This window comes from Notolepis coatsorum (assembly GCF_963971535.1).
Source record: "Notolepis coatsorum genome assembly, chromosome: 8".
Lineage (NCBI taxonomy): Eukaryota > Metazoa > Chordata > Actinopteri > Aulopiformes > Paralepididae > Notolepis > Notolepis coatsorum.
In genome coordinates this window covers 209,842-224,988 of record NC_140172.1, presented here as the reverse complement: position 1 = coordinate 224,988, position 15,147 = coordinate 209,842, and positions in this window count along the sequence as shown.

The window sequence follows — 15,147 nt, the reverse complement described above, 5'->3', positions numbered from 1 at the left end:
TTGAGTTTGAGTTTATTTGGATCCCCATCAGCTGTTACAAATGGCAACAGCTCCTCTTCCTGGGGTCCACACAAAACAATAAATACAAACAAACAGCATAATTAAAAAATAAAACCAACAATAAACATACAAAAAAATATACATAACATAATGAAACATAAGCCCCCCCCCCCCACACCCATCCAACCTAACCCACCTCATCACATTAGTATTATACCAAAATATTACAAAATGACTAGTAAAATAAGGGAGAGGAACTACTGTGTGTGTGTGTGTGTGTGTGTGTGTGTGTGTGTGTGTGTGTGTGTGTGTGTGTGTGTGTGTGTGTGTGTGTGTGTGTGTGTGTGTGTGTGTGTGTGTGTCAAGTGTCTCTCAGTGAGGAGAGATGGTAGCCTCCACATAGAGAGAGTGATCTGCAATCTGCTTGGGTTGGGGGTGTAAGTACTCATGTGCATTACACAAACTAAAAAGAGATATTGTCAGAAGTACTAGAAGGAAATATCACCACTTTTGGCTGATTTCTTAGGATTTCTTTTGGAGTGGTCTAATAAATGTCCCCCATTTTCAATTCATCATAACATATGACATACATGACATACAGATAGACAGTACTGCTACATATATACATTTATGACATACCAGATTTGCAAATACAGTACTGTTTGTGATACAAAAAGAGTTCAGAAAAGAGAGTATATACATTTGACGTAGAAACTGTACATTGGAGGAGGTTGGGTTGGTGGGGTTGGGTGGGTGGGGGGGGACTGTACATTGGAGGTGGTTGGGTGGGTGGGGTGGGGGGGGGGGACACTGTACAACTGTACAAGCAAAACTGTACATTGGAATATTGACAAAAACATACTTCGTCATTTACTGTACATTGGAGGGGGTTGGGTTGGGACATTTACAGGGGCCAGTTTCGAATTGCAGTCTCCCGTAGGTGTTCTTTGAGAGTGGTTTTGGAAGTGGGTAGTGATTCACAGTCCTTTACAGCTTTGGGTAGGGCGTTCCACATTGATGTGGCATAATTGCGAAACGTGTTTAGTCCCTTGTTTGAGCCGAATCTGGGTTTAACATGATTTGTGGAGCTCCTTCTGGTATTGTGACATTTGGGAAGTATTTTGACATGTACATGGGTACCTTGGTCGTGTCCAGATCAAAACATATTAGGTGACAGCGCACCTGACCAGATCAAAACATATTAGGTGAAGGTGACAAGGAAAAGGAAAGATGAAATTACCTACCTGGGTTCCATCCTAAAGGCAAATCTTCCCTGTGACAAAATGGGATCCAATGTAATAAAACTAAGTCAACCAACGAACTAGATTCCTGTACCAGATCTCCTCTCTGGTAAACAAGAATACCTTGAAGACTAACAGGAGCACTCATTCCAGGGTACTATGACTATGCTTGCACCTCATGGTACCAAAGCACCTCAAAGGCACTAAAAACAAGATTACAAACATCACAAAAAAAACTGGTCAGAATACTGCTTGACCTTACTCCTAAAACCCACCACACCCCTGCCCATTTTGACAACCTAGGATGGCTTAGAGTAGACGACAGAGTACAGCAACCTGCAATGGGCCTGGTCTACAAGATACACTACACCACTAAGATACCCATGTGCATGTCGAAATACTTCCCAAAGGTCAGTGAATACCACGACCACAACACCAGAGGGAGTTCCTCAAATCATATTCAACCCAGATTCGGCTCAAACAAGGGACTAAACACGTTTCGCAATTATGCCACAACAATGTGGAACGCCCTAACCACAGCCGTAAAATAATGTGAATCCCTACCCACCTTAGAAAACGCTCTCAAAGAGCACCTACGGGAGGCTGCAATTCGAAACTGGCCCAGGTAAATGTCATAACCCCCCGCCCACAACCCCCTCCAATGTACAGTTTCTTCCCCCTCAATGTATATATTCTCTTTTTAGAAACTCTGTCTCTTAACTGTCTCTTAAACGGTACTGTATATTTTTATATCTTGTACGTCATAAATGTCTGGATGTAACAGTACTGTATATCTGTATGTTGTGGCAGTGGTGGCTGGTGCATTCAAAATTTGGGGAGGACGGGAGAGATTAAAAAAAATATGTAATAAAGAAGTCAGAAATTCAAGCTTTCTTTAACTACGAGGCATTTATTCATCATATTCATTTTTTTTTATAATATCAAACAGAAGACTGAGTCTGTGCTAACTTAATACAGAAGCCATGTTCGCTGGATTTTGGGGGAAAACAATATCTTTGACCTGTATTGGTCCCCTTGATACCACATTGTTGGGTATGGCTTATGACACTTGGCCATAGTGCAGGGTCTTGTGAGGTCAAACCTTTAGTGGTGATGGTGATACTGCTGCTTGTAGAGGTGGGTGACACGTCATCTTCATGATGGGCAGGTGTTATGGTCTCACTGAAGGTGGATGTTGATGGACAGGGTTCCTGCTAGTTTCAACAGGTTACATTTAAGACCTTTTTAAGACCACTTTCAATATAATCTAATATGTTGCCATACCAGCAAAGAACTATTAAGGAAAATGACTAAGAAGTAATTCCATATATATTGGTCTGATAGGCTATTACTACCATACTGCTTACTTTCCAGCTTGGACATTTCCCCCCAAACACATTTAAACATGATACAGAGAAGTTATCGCAACATAGAAGTCATTTCCATCTACCATCTCTCATTAAACACTGTGTAAAGTTACCTTGGTGTATTGAATCTACCATCTCTCATTAAACACTTAACTGTGGGCTGGGTGATTCTTGCTAAAATGTGAATCACAATGTTTCTCTCTAAGAATTGAGATCACGATTCTTTCACGATTCTTATTTCTTCAATAAAATCATTTAAAAAGTAAATTTTTTTTTTTTTTTTTTTAATAAACTCAAAATCGTCATAATTTAGAAATGAGATTGCATAGGTCTATGAATCGAGATCGCGATTTTGTTTCGATTAATTGCCCAGCCCTACTGTGTACAGTAAGTTAGCTTGGTGATCATCATTGTGATGTAATAATATTACATCACAATGATATATTATAAGCTAAGCTAAAGGTAGCTAACAAAATTGGCTAGCTACTGTTAGCATCCAAGCTTTTACAAACACTGTACTTACTTTTTCATCCTCAACTTTTTTTCAGATCCAGATGCATAAGTCCTCTCCATGTTGCTGATTTATACTTCGGTCCTTTGGTGCAAAGTTTCATTTAGCCTACAGTGCTACTGCCTACACAGTAATGTTACTGACTGGGCTCTCCAAGCCCTCTCAAAGCATGGGATAGGAAACAGTGTTCTCTGATTGGTGTAAAAAAGTGTCAGAAATGTCAATCATTCAAGCACCATTCAAATTAATGAGTGAGGTTCGGCTTCCCTGGGTGTGCACTTCACATCAAAGGTGCTATTTTGCTGCCATCACTTATATTAGCTAGTGAAGCCACAAAGGAATGTTGCCTCACTAGCCAATGTAAGTGATTGGGAGCTGTGTATCACTTGAAACAAAATAAAAAATTCACTGGATTTTTTTTTCACAGAGGAAAACATTTCAATAAAAAATAATATTCAAAAAAAAATATATATATATATATATGTATATTAATAATAGTTTTTCTTTTTTTTCTGTATACTAGTGAAGCACTGCCTCACTAGTACTCATGCAATAACCTCCAGTGCAGGGCACCACAGGGAGCGGTGTACTGGCTCATGTTAGGCAGGTCATTTATTATGCAGCAGCTTAGGCCATTGCGCCGGATCTGCATGTACTTGGCTACAGTCCACCTGTCACTGCTCTTGTCGTAGCACTCCACGTTGGAGATGGTGGTGAAGCCATTGAAGCCTCCGACCACGAAGAGCAGGCCGTCCAGCACCCCGATGCCAAAGTGGCTGCGGCGCGTGAGCATGATGGGCAGGGCGCGCCAGGAGTCAGTCAAGGGGCTGTAGGCCTCCGCGCTACGCAGGACGTGTACTCTGTTCCACCCTCCCACCTGAGGACAGGACACATGAGAGGAATGTTTTAGTATATGGTTAAGGCAGGCAGGCAGACACTGTATTAATCCACTTAGGGAAATGAGGGCATCACAGCAGCATTGCAAGTCAAATGATACATATCTATAAACATATCTAGTATAAAGCATTTGTCTCCGTGTGCACCTACCACATAGACTTGTCCTCCGTACGCAGCAACTCCCAGTCCGCTACGCCTGCTGCTCATGGGGGCGATCAGAGTCCACTGGTTGGTGTCTGGGCTGTAGCACTCAGCTGTGAGCAGACGCTCTGTCCCGTTGAAGCCACCACAGATGTAAACCTGTAATAAGAAAGAATATTCTAATTTAGTTTATATATTCCATTTTATTTCATTCTACTTTAATTGTCAGTTAATGTTGATGCACCAGACACATTTTTTGTATGTGCAAGCTTACTTGGCAATAAAGACATTTCTGATCTACCACCTTGTGTCCCTCAGTTCCACCCACCTTGTGTTCATCAACCACCTTGTGTTCCTCAGTTCCACCCACCTTGTGTTAATCTACCACCTTGTGTTCCTCAGTTCCACCCACCTTGCCATGGAGGGCTGCTGCCCCGGCGCGGCTCCTCTGCTCCAGCATGGGTGGAATCAATGTCCACTGGTTGGTTTCAGGCTCGTAGCGCTCGGCGGTGTTCAGTCGCACGTGTCCGTCGAACCCACCCATGGCGTAGATACAGCCGTCCAATGCGACCACGCTGACGCGACTGCGGCGTGAGTGCATGGGAGCCGCCTGCAGCCAGCTGCAAGTGACGGGGTTGAACCTGCTCACACTGTTCAAATACTCCCTGCCGTTTTTGCCGCCGATGCAGTAGACCAGACCGTGGAGATAAGCGGTGCCGTGGAAGCACCGGGGACTCTCCAGCTCAACGCTCACATCCATCCAGCCACCGGCTCGGATATCGTAAGCCTCCATGCCATTGGTTGAACCACTCCCCCAGACGCCACTCCAGCCTCCGATGGCCAATAGGACCTCTTGGGGCAGGCGTGGGCGCGTCAGGGGGTTTGGGAGCTTGTAAGAGCCAGGGGGGTTCAGGACGCTGAGGATGAGGGGCCTGCAGTCGTGGCTGTCCCTCACCACAGGGTTGTTCTGGACGTTGATCAGGAAGTAGCCAGGCTTCATCAAGCCCATGCGAACCTGGGAAGAGACAAGCAAGTACAACTTAGACAGCGGTTGTAGACAGTTTCACTAGAATTCTGTTGCTAGGGAACAGTTTGGACCCAAATGTTTGAGAACCACTGTACTAGGGAACCTAGTGTTGTTTTAATGTAATGCACAGTAATACAATTAGTTACCTTGGGCAGCAGCAAATGGATGTGTGTTTTACGCTCCTCATGGGAGTGGTCGATCCAACGGAGGACGGCCTCGAACACTGTCTCCTCGCTCTTCACGTTCAGATCATCCCTCTCAATGATGTCCACCAGTTGCTGCAGGGAGAGCTCCACAAACTCCTGTGAGACGCGCAGCATCTCCTCAAAGTGGCACACAATGAAGAGATGGGCCTTGCACCTCAGGTCAGGGCAGTAGTAGAGGTCTGCAAACCTCCAGATGCCGACACAGTTTTCCAGAGACAGCTGGCCCTCTAGGAAGTCAGAGCACGCTCCTACTATGCCAGTGACGAGAAGCTGGTCTGCAGCCACAAGAAGCTCTTCCACGTTCTCTGCTGTCACTGGCACAAAATGTGTGTAGGCGTACTCTATGATGAGCTGCATCATAGCCGCAGACACCCCAGGGATACTGTAGACTGGTTTCTCTGAGTCGCTCCAGCGAGTGAAGAGGGTTCTTTCGGATGCAGAATATAGAGATATCTGATGAATAAACAGTAGCAACATTCTGTCCTGTGTACTAATATATATTTTCACTGTAGAAGTATAGGGTCTTAGCACAGTAGAAGTATAGTATATTTTCATAGTAGAAGTACAGTAGAATATCTTTCTACAGGAGAAGTACAGTATAGGGTCTTAGCACAGTAAGGCTGTCCACAAAGCCTGTTTTTGGGATTCGAACTTCGTCAGGGTTTTTCAAACGAATGGTCGAACCTTTGTTTTTAATAATTTTTTTTTTTTTTTTTTATAAATATCCTCAAACTAAATCCTCAATTAGAATAAAGTGATTAATCTGATTAAATGAGTCCCTTTTTTTATTAAATCAACTTTCTCTAATGAATATAACTCAGCAGTTATCTTAATACTATAATACTTGTGTAGCCTAATCTTTATCTGCAACTGTGAAGAAAAACCCCATTGGTTTAAACAGAATGAATAGAAAATATATTATTATTATTAAAAATAAAAAATTCGAATTTTGATTTATAATTGGAATGCCAACGTAACGAATGAATGTTCGAACATTCAGGCTCAGCCTTATAGCACAGTCAAAGTAAATGATTCAACTCAAATTAATTCATTGAAGCGTCTAAGATGACGGAAACATCCATCCCTACCACGCTAACCTGAACCAAGCTAACCTGAACCAAGCTAAACTTACCTGAAATAGGCGCTGCAGCCACACAGGATTGCCTTGTGGGCGTTAAACTCAGTGCTGTTGACTTTAATAACCACATCACAGAACCTTCCCGCTAGACGCAGCTCATTAAGGATTGTACAGGACATTGTTTCCTTTTTACAGACAAATAGCCAGAAACAACAAGTGCGCTGTTCACTTGTCTTCTGATATCTGAGATCTTCTGAGAGAATTGTTGAATAGATACACAAATGTTCTAGATTAATGTTTGATTATGACATCACAATGGAACATCATACTGTGACATCAAACTGTGACATCATACTGTGACATCATACTGTGACATCACAACGGAACATCATACTGTGACATCATACTGTGACATCACAATGGACATCATACTGTGACATCATACTGTGACATCACAACGGAACATGTTTGAGGTCCATTTGAATAATATAAATAATATGTATGATATAATATAATGTAATGTAATGTAATATATAAATTATAATATAATATATTTAGCTCCCATTTGAATAATATAGACATGTCTAAAAACATGACATTCTTTAAAGTCTTAAAATACAATACATTTAATTTAATTTAAATGAAAATAAATGTAAAATAAGAATAACTTTATTTATACAGATTGCAGCTCAAAGTGCTTTACACAAAAAACAAAACAAAAGGTTACAACTTTTTTTTCTTTTTTATTAATTAAATAATAAAGACATTAAAATGATAGAATAGAAATACTAGTATTATCCCGTGGGAAATTGTACACTGCAAATCGCTCAACATTTAAACATTTAAACATTTAGACAGGACAGGTCACGAATTAGAATAATAACACAAATCAAATCAAGTTGCCTAGGATAAGAGTAGAGTAAAATAGAATAAAAATGAAATAAAATATACAGTAAATAAATACAGTAAAAATATACTGAGCATGGGGGAAGGGGGGGGGGCAGGTAGTAAAAAACAACACAGCAGTGTAAACAAATTGGTCAATATAATTAACTATCTAACTAACTGAAATATATATATATTCACAGTATTCACAGTGTCACATAAGGTGCAGTATGCATCAGGTAGTAGAGCTGCCGCGGTATTGATTATTTCCTTACCGCACAAATTTGCAAAATATTTCCTACCGCCGCGGTTATTACCGCATGCACACAAAAAATTTAAAAAAAAAGTTTGAATGCATTTTTTTTTAGTAGTAGTCTACTCTTTATAGCATATAGCCTGCCTCTAGTCTAAATGTCTATTTTTAGAGGATGACTTTGCAGCATGAATATTGTTTGGGATTCGGCAAGCACGCATTAGTTATTGAAAGTGAAACATGGATTCGAAGTTTACCCTCTGGTCATGCGCCGTTCACTCGGTGTCGCGGGCAGGGGTGGTTACCCCTAACCCCCCCGACCCTTTCTTATTATTATTACTATAAAGTTACTACTTTATAATAAAGGCATTCGTTTTGTGGCATTAACATTATATGTGACCAGGTATGGACTTCAGGGTCATGTTGAGGGATCTTCATTTTTTTTTTTTTACATATTGTGAAAGTACAGATTCATACCTTAAAAATAAGCCATCACTTGAACATTTTGGTGGGATATTTTTCAAGCTACATCCTATGAATCATGGAGATATCAGTAAACGCATTCAGAGATGAATGGTCTTCGAACTTGTGGAGAGGTTCACACCTGTGATTTAATCAACTACAACCTTACCCAGAATGCATTGTATTCCATGGCCCCCCTCTCTCTGGGGACATTAACACCTTGCATCAGGCTCTTTTGTTATGGCAATGACTCTGTCTTGTGGCAAGTTGTTGTGGCAGTTGAAGTATTTGCCTTGTAAGTCTAAAAGCTAAATTACTAAATGTAAATGTATTATAAGGAAAGGTTAACCTTCTGTAGTGTGGTAGTGAAAGGGTTAACCGTCTGTAGTGTGGTAGTGAAAGGTTTGTTGGAAGCCTCACATAAGCCATGTAATGTTGGGGGTCAAGGTATTGGCTGAAGGAAAGGCTACATCAATAAGCATTTAAATGTTTAGATTTAAAGGTTAACCTTCTGTAGTGTGGCAGTGAAAGGGTTAACCTTCTGTAGCTGTGAGAGAATTGTTGAATAGATACACAAATGTTCTAGAATGTTTGATTATGACATTATACTGTGACATCACAAATGTTTTCGGGCATTCATAACATTATTTTCTATGATGAATTGAAAATGGGGGATCCTGATGTAAACAAGATGAAAGTCTTTCTCTGGTCTGCATCCCCTTAACAATTGTGTGTATTGAGCTGTACTGTATTGTACCCATTCTGCAATCTGTTAATAAAGTTTTCAATCAATCAATCAAGTGAACCTTCTGTAGTGTGGCAGTGAAAGGGTTAACCTTCTGTAGTGTGGTAGTGAAAGGTTTCTGCCACTCTTCACAAGCAAAGAGACTTTCCATTCCGTGAAAACCCGCCCTACTCTGCTCTGATTCGCAGACTGTGGGTGGGGGGGAGAAACGCTGAATGTGATTGGATCAGAGTAGCCAGACAGACAGGCAGAGCAGCCAGCCGGACAGTGGAGCACTGAGAGAGAGGAAACGGCGGAGGATCGCGTTAATACAATTTTGTTTATCTGGCTTATTGCTGTGGATTCAAGCCAAGTTGCAATAATACAGTACAGCTCAATACACACAATTGTTAAGGGGATGCAGACCCAGAAAGACGTTTGTCTTGTCATCAAATGAATTGCCAGCGCGCGTTCGTCTACAACAACAACCAACGCGTCCTATAATAATAATAATAACTTGTTTGTTATTTTCTTTGAGTTTCCCTATTGAATGAATTTACTTCTTATACCATTAGGTTGCAATAAATTCACTCGAATTAAATTCGTTCGCTCATCAAATTCGTGACATTCTAAATGTGTTTTAATGTTGTTTAATTTAATGACAATACACCCGCGCGGACTCGCGTTTTTTTTTAATCTTTTTTATATGGACAGGACACTGCGTTTGTTGCGTTGCTATAACTTATAACATTAAGATAAAGTGTATAAACATTGTTCTTCTCCCTGCTAAGAAAGGAGAGCGTTTGGCTGTGTGTGTTTCAACACCTCTTAAGTACCTGTTAAGCTGACAGACCCACACGTAAATCCCCTCACCTGTAGTTTTCCCACAGTATTGAGAGACAATACTGTCGAACTATATAACAATAATTACCTCATTTACAAGTTGTATTTAAGTTTGCAAATAAGAGCAAATAATAGAACACATTATTGACATTTCAAAGATGTAAAAAAAAACAGATTTCGATTTTTTTCGATTTTCTGAAGAGCAAGACAATTGTTCCTTTTCTGGCACTTGTTTCTCAGCGGATCAAATCGGGTTTGGTCACGTCGGGTCACATATAGTTATACGTTCAATAACATCAGCGTATTTACCGGACAATAGCAAGGCAAGCAATACTCTATTCATATCTCAGTTCCTTTCTTTGCTCAGAGCGTGCTGAGTTGTCCCATTCTGCGGTCTGTTAATAAAGTTTTCAATCAGACAAGTGTATAGAACGAAGGGCTTTTATTATAACATTCGTTGCAGACAGTAAAATCATTATGTCTCGTTTAGTACTCCTTAGGAGCGATCGTAGTCCACTCCGGCGGAGAGTTAAAGCTAACGTTATTAGCCGTGTTGTGATGATCTGACATTCAGGAAGTAAAAACCTAATACGCGCTTGCCGATTGGTGGTAACACACTGCATGGCGCTACAACGTGTGACGCGTCTCTCTTCTGACCAATCAGTGGTCTGCAATGTTTCACGTGACTTTTCTGGTACCCAATAGGGTCGCTTGGAACCTCGATAGATGAGTAGGGTATATCTGCAGAGCCGCAAGCCCAACGAGAGAAGGGTAATTTCTTATTATTATTATAAAAAACAGCAGTGACGCGGTATTCAGCCTACTCTGCGGTGGCCGTGATGTAACAGCGATACCGCGGTAATGCGGTAATCGCGGCAGCTCTATCAGGTAGTGTTATTGTCCTCCTTGGGTTCCTATTAGTCCTAGGTCAATGTCTGGCAGCCGTCGCTGCCCCCTGTTGTGGAGCCTGGAGGCCGCTAGTCGCTCTGTGCACAGTGATGCAGTGAGGCACAGTGATGCATTGTATAGTCTGATGGCTGTTGGAATGAAGGACTTCCTGTGCCGTTCAGTGCTGCATTTGGGTAGAGTGAGCCTAGCACGGAACATGCTTCTCCTGTCAGCCAAGTCTGTGTATAGTGGGTGGGTGGGGTTTTCCCTGATGGCCTGGAGCTTAGCAAGGCTCCTCCTCTCCGCCACCCTCGCTAGAGAGTCCAGCTCCACCCCAACTACGCTGCTGGCCTTCCTGACCAGCTTATACAGCCTGGTTGTGTCCCCTGCTCTCAGTCCACTGCCCCAGCAGGTCACAGCGTACAAGAAGGCGCCCGCCACCACCGACTCATAGAACATCCTCAACATCCTTGTACAGACATTGAAGGATCTCAGCCTTCTGAGGAAGTAGAGTCGGCTCTGGCCCTTTTTGTACAGTGCCTCTGCATGTTTTGACCCGTTCAGTTTGTTGTCGATGTGCACACGGAGGTATTTGTACACCTCAACCATGTCCACATCAACTCCCATGATGGAAACGGGGGTCACAGGTGCACTCCTCCTCCTCCCCAGCTCCACAACCAGTTCCTTGGTCTTCGCCACATTTAGCTGAAGGTGGTTTTTATCGCACCATGTGACGAAGTCCACTACCAGTTCCCGGTATTCCCTCTCATCACCGTCCTTTATACATCCCACTATCGCAGAGTTATCAGAAAACTTCTGAAGGTGGCAGGACTCTGACCGATAGTGGAAGTCGTTGGTGTAGACAGTGAAGAGGAAGGGAGAGAGGACTGTCCCCTGACGGGCCCCAGTGTTGCTGACCAGTCTGTCTGACACACAGCTCCGTAGGCGCACATACTGTGGTCTGCCCGTCAGATAGTCCACAACCCAGGACACCAGGGGGGCCTCTACTTGCATCGCCTCTAACTTCTCACCCAGTAGCCCAGGCCTTATGGTATCAAAAGCACTGGAGAAGTCAAAGAACATGATGACATTGATTGACAGCATCCTCTACCCCCAGTCGGGGCTGGTAGGCGAACTGGAGTGGGTCTAGGTGGGGTTTGGTCACCGGGCGGAGTTGCTCCAGGACTAACCTCTCCATGGTCTTCATTATGTGAGAGGTTAGAGCCACCGGCCTGTAGTCCTTGGACGTTATGGGACGCGGGCACTTAGGGACAGGGACCACACAGGAGGTTTTCCACAGTGTCGGGACTCTCTGCAGCCTCAGGCTCATGTTGAATATGAGCTGGAGCACATCACACAGCTGAGAGGCACAGGTTTTGAGTACCTTTGGGCTCACCCCATCAGGACCTGCAGCCTTGCCTGCGTGTAACTTGCTCAGCTGTGTACTCACCTGGTCTGCAGAGAGCCATACTGTGGGGGCCTCAGGTGTTGGGGGGAGGAGCGGGTCTTCAAGCCGCGGGGGGCAGACAGGCTGCACCAGAGATGAGGGGGCGTGGGCAGTTGGGGGGAGGGAGGGGGTTGCTCGAGTTGAAGGGCTGAGAGGTGTGGGGGTGGGCAGGGCAACTGGAGTAGTGTCGGGGGGGAGGGGGGCCAGACTGGCCGGGGCCGCTGTATCAAACCTATTGTAAAACAGGTTTAGCTCATTAGCCCGGTCCACATCTCCATCCACTCCCCTTCCCCCCGCTGGTTTGATGCCGGTTATTGTCTGCATTCCAGTCCACACTTGTTTGATGTTATTGTTCTCCAGCTGACCTTCCAACTTCCTCCTGTATTTGTCTTTGCCCTCTCTGAGGTTGATTCTCAGACGCCCCTGAACTCTTTTGACCTCCTCCCTGTTGCCTGCGTTGAAAGCCCTCTTCTTCTCGTTCAGTAGGGCTTTGATGTCCGACCTTAGTGACCCATCGCTTGTTATTAGGGTAGCAGGTAACAGTCCTAGATGGAACATTGGAGTCCACACAAAAGTTGATGTAGTCTGTGATGCACTCTGTGAGCCCATCAATGTCCTCTCTGTGGGGCTCACAGAGTGCCTGCCAGTATGTGACCTCAAAGCAGCCCTGTAGTGCCTCTTGAGCCTCCTCCGACCACCTTCTCACAGTTATTTTGGTCACAGGCTGTCTCCTGACCAGAGGCACATAACAGGGGTTGAGGTGAACCAGGTTGTGGTCCGACCGGCCCAGCTGTGGTAGTGGTGAGGAGCTGTATGCCTCCTTGATGTTGGCATAATAGGGTTCTAATAACAGCTTTGATTTATATAACGCCTTTCAAGAAACCCAGGGATGCTTCAATGCAGCAATTTACAACTTATGCCTCACATTCACACAGACAGACAGCAGAGGCTACCATGCAAGGTGCCAACCTGCTCATCGGGAGCGGTTATGGGTTAAGGGTCTTGCTCAAGGAGAAGCGGGAATCGAACAGGGAACCTTGATGACTGAGCCACTGTCGCCCCCAAATTGTCACCATACACCTTGCACACATATAGAACCGTAATAGAACCGTAATGCCTCCTTGGGGCATCAACACAGTTTGAAAGGGGGTGACAAGGCCATCAAAAGAGCACTGTAGGTTACCAGGCTATTATATTGTATGGCATTCAACATCCAAGTAGTTAGTCCATGGGCCAGAGGCCAACATCCAAGTAGTTAGTCCATGGGCCAGAGGCCAACATCCAAGTAGTTAGTCCACGGGCCAGAGGCCAACATTTCACTTGTCGGTACCACTCAAGGTGACGAAACGTACATATATATGTAGATGATATTTTGGTATGATAGCCCTTCCGGAGTGGTAGCTTTTTCATAATTATCAAGTCATGAAGTATACCCACCCCCTCAGGAAATAGCATTTCAGATGCTGGTGCATATCCTGCTTTAGACTCACGTTCAGTGGTGCAGTGCCCATGGGACGTGTTGGCACGCCGTGCCCCCTCCTTTCTGAGCAGAAGCACGGGCACACGTGCACACAAAAATGCCTTCCACAACTTTCACTTGACTCGTCGTGCCGTGCGCCAAGTACCCACCTGGCTACTTGTCTTTGCATAAAAATAGCATAACAATAGCATAACAATTAACACTTTGATCGCCATGGTTAAATTCATAATTTACCATCCCTAGCCAGCTCTATTTGTCTATGGAGAAGTTCCCCTTCTTTGCAGGGCTATAACTTTTTAAATTCTATTGCTAAATTGACATTATTATGGCCCATTCAATGTCCTATATCCATTGTTCAGGGTGTAGCAACGTTATACTTTTTCATTCACATATTCATACTAAAATATGGTCTAAAATATGGTATATGGTATATAGTATAAGTATGTTTTTATCGTTTTCTGCAGCTTTCTCCAGAACTTGATTTATAGCCCCAAATGCATTATATTGATGATCAAATACAGTTTGGTAGCGATCGGTGCCAGATGAAAAATTTCAACTGGAGGTACTTCTAGAAGTTACTACGTATCATCTGATATTGACCGGATGCGCGGGGGGTCGTTTATAATTCCGTGGGCAACGTTATATCATTCGTCTAGTGTGGGTCATATGCAGTGATGGGCAGTAGCTTGCTACAAGTAGCGAAGCTACATAGCTTAACTACAATTCTCAGTAGCGTGCTGGTAGCTCGCTACTTTTTAACCAGGGTAGCGGTCTCTGTAGCGGAGCTATTTATAGAACGAAGTAGTAACGTAGCGACGAGAAACGTTACACGCTACTTTCGAGAGAAACAGTCTAGACTAGAATATCTGCGAGGAGAAAAAAAACACCACGTAAAAAACCCACTATGATTGGTTGGTTTGTTTAGATATGAGTGACGACTCACGATTGGGTATGGTAGGCCAAAACGTTATGGGTAGGCCAATCAGAGGCAGGATAGGGCGGGACTCCAGCCGCAAAGCAGGAAGTGAAAATCAAAACACAGACGTATTGAATGAATGCAATTTAACGGATTACATGAACAAGAACCAATCTGCGAAATGGCAGAGGGGTTCGATGGCATTGATGAAGATGATGATGTCAATAACAACAATGACTCTCCATGGCCCTATCTGGGACACATTTATGAGTTTGACTGAAAAAACGCCAGCACTAACTTGAAGACACGTCATTCAGGTGAGCTGATGAAAATCAATTGTTCCCAAACAGCACACAAGTCAGTACACTTTGTCAACAGCTTTAACTAAGATAGCTGCTATCATGATGTTTCACTGTAGGCAGAAAATGAACAATATTATTGGGGGGGAGAAAAGAAAAAAGAGGGAAAAGCAGTGGTTCTCAACCTGTGGGACAGGACCCCCAGGGGCGGTCCCCACATGATTTTGGGGCCATGGAATGTTTTGTGAGTTACATATTTAAATACATTTGGTCATTTAGCTGACACTTTCATTCAAAGCAACTTACAAATTGTGTACAACAAGTCAGTAGTGGTACATATCTAGCGGCCAAGGATAAGTAGTATTGTTTGTCAGTGTCAAGCTTGAGTGTTATACTCTGAGTACATACTGTAGTAGTATAGACATATTAGCATAGTTGGTAGTAGTATATACATGGTAGCATAATACTAGTAAAATGAAGTA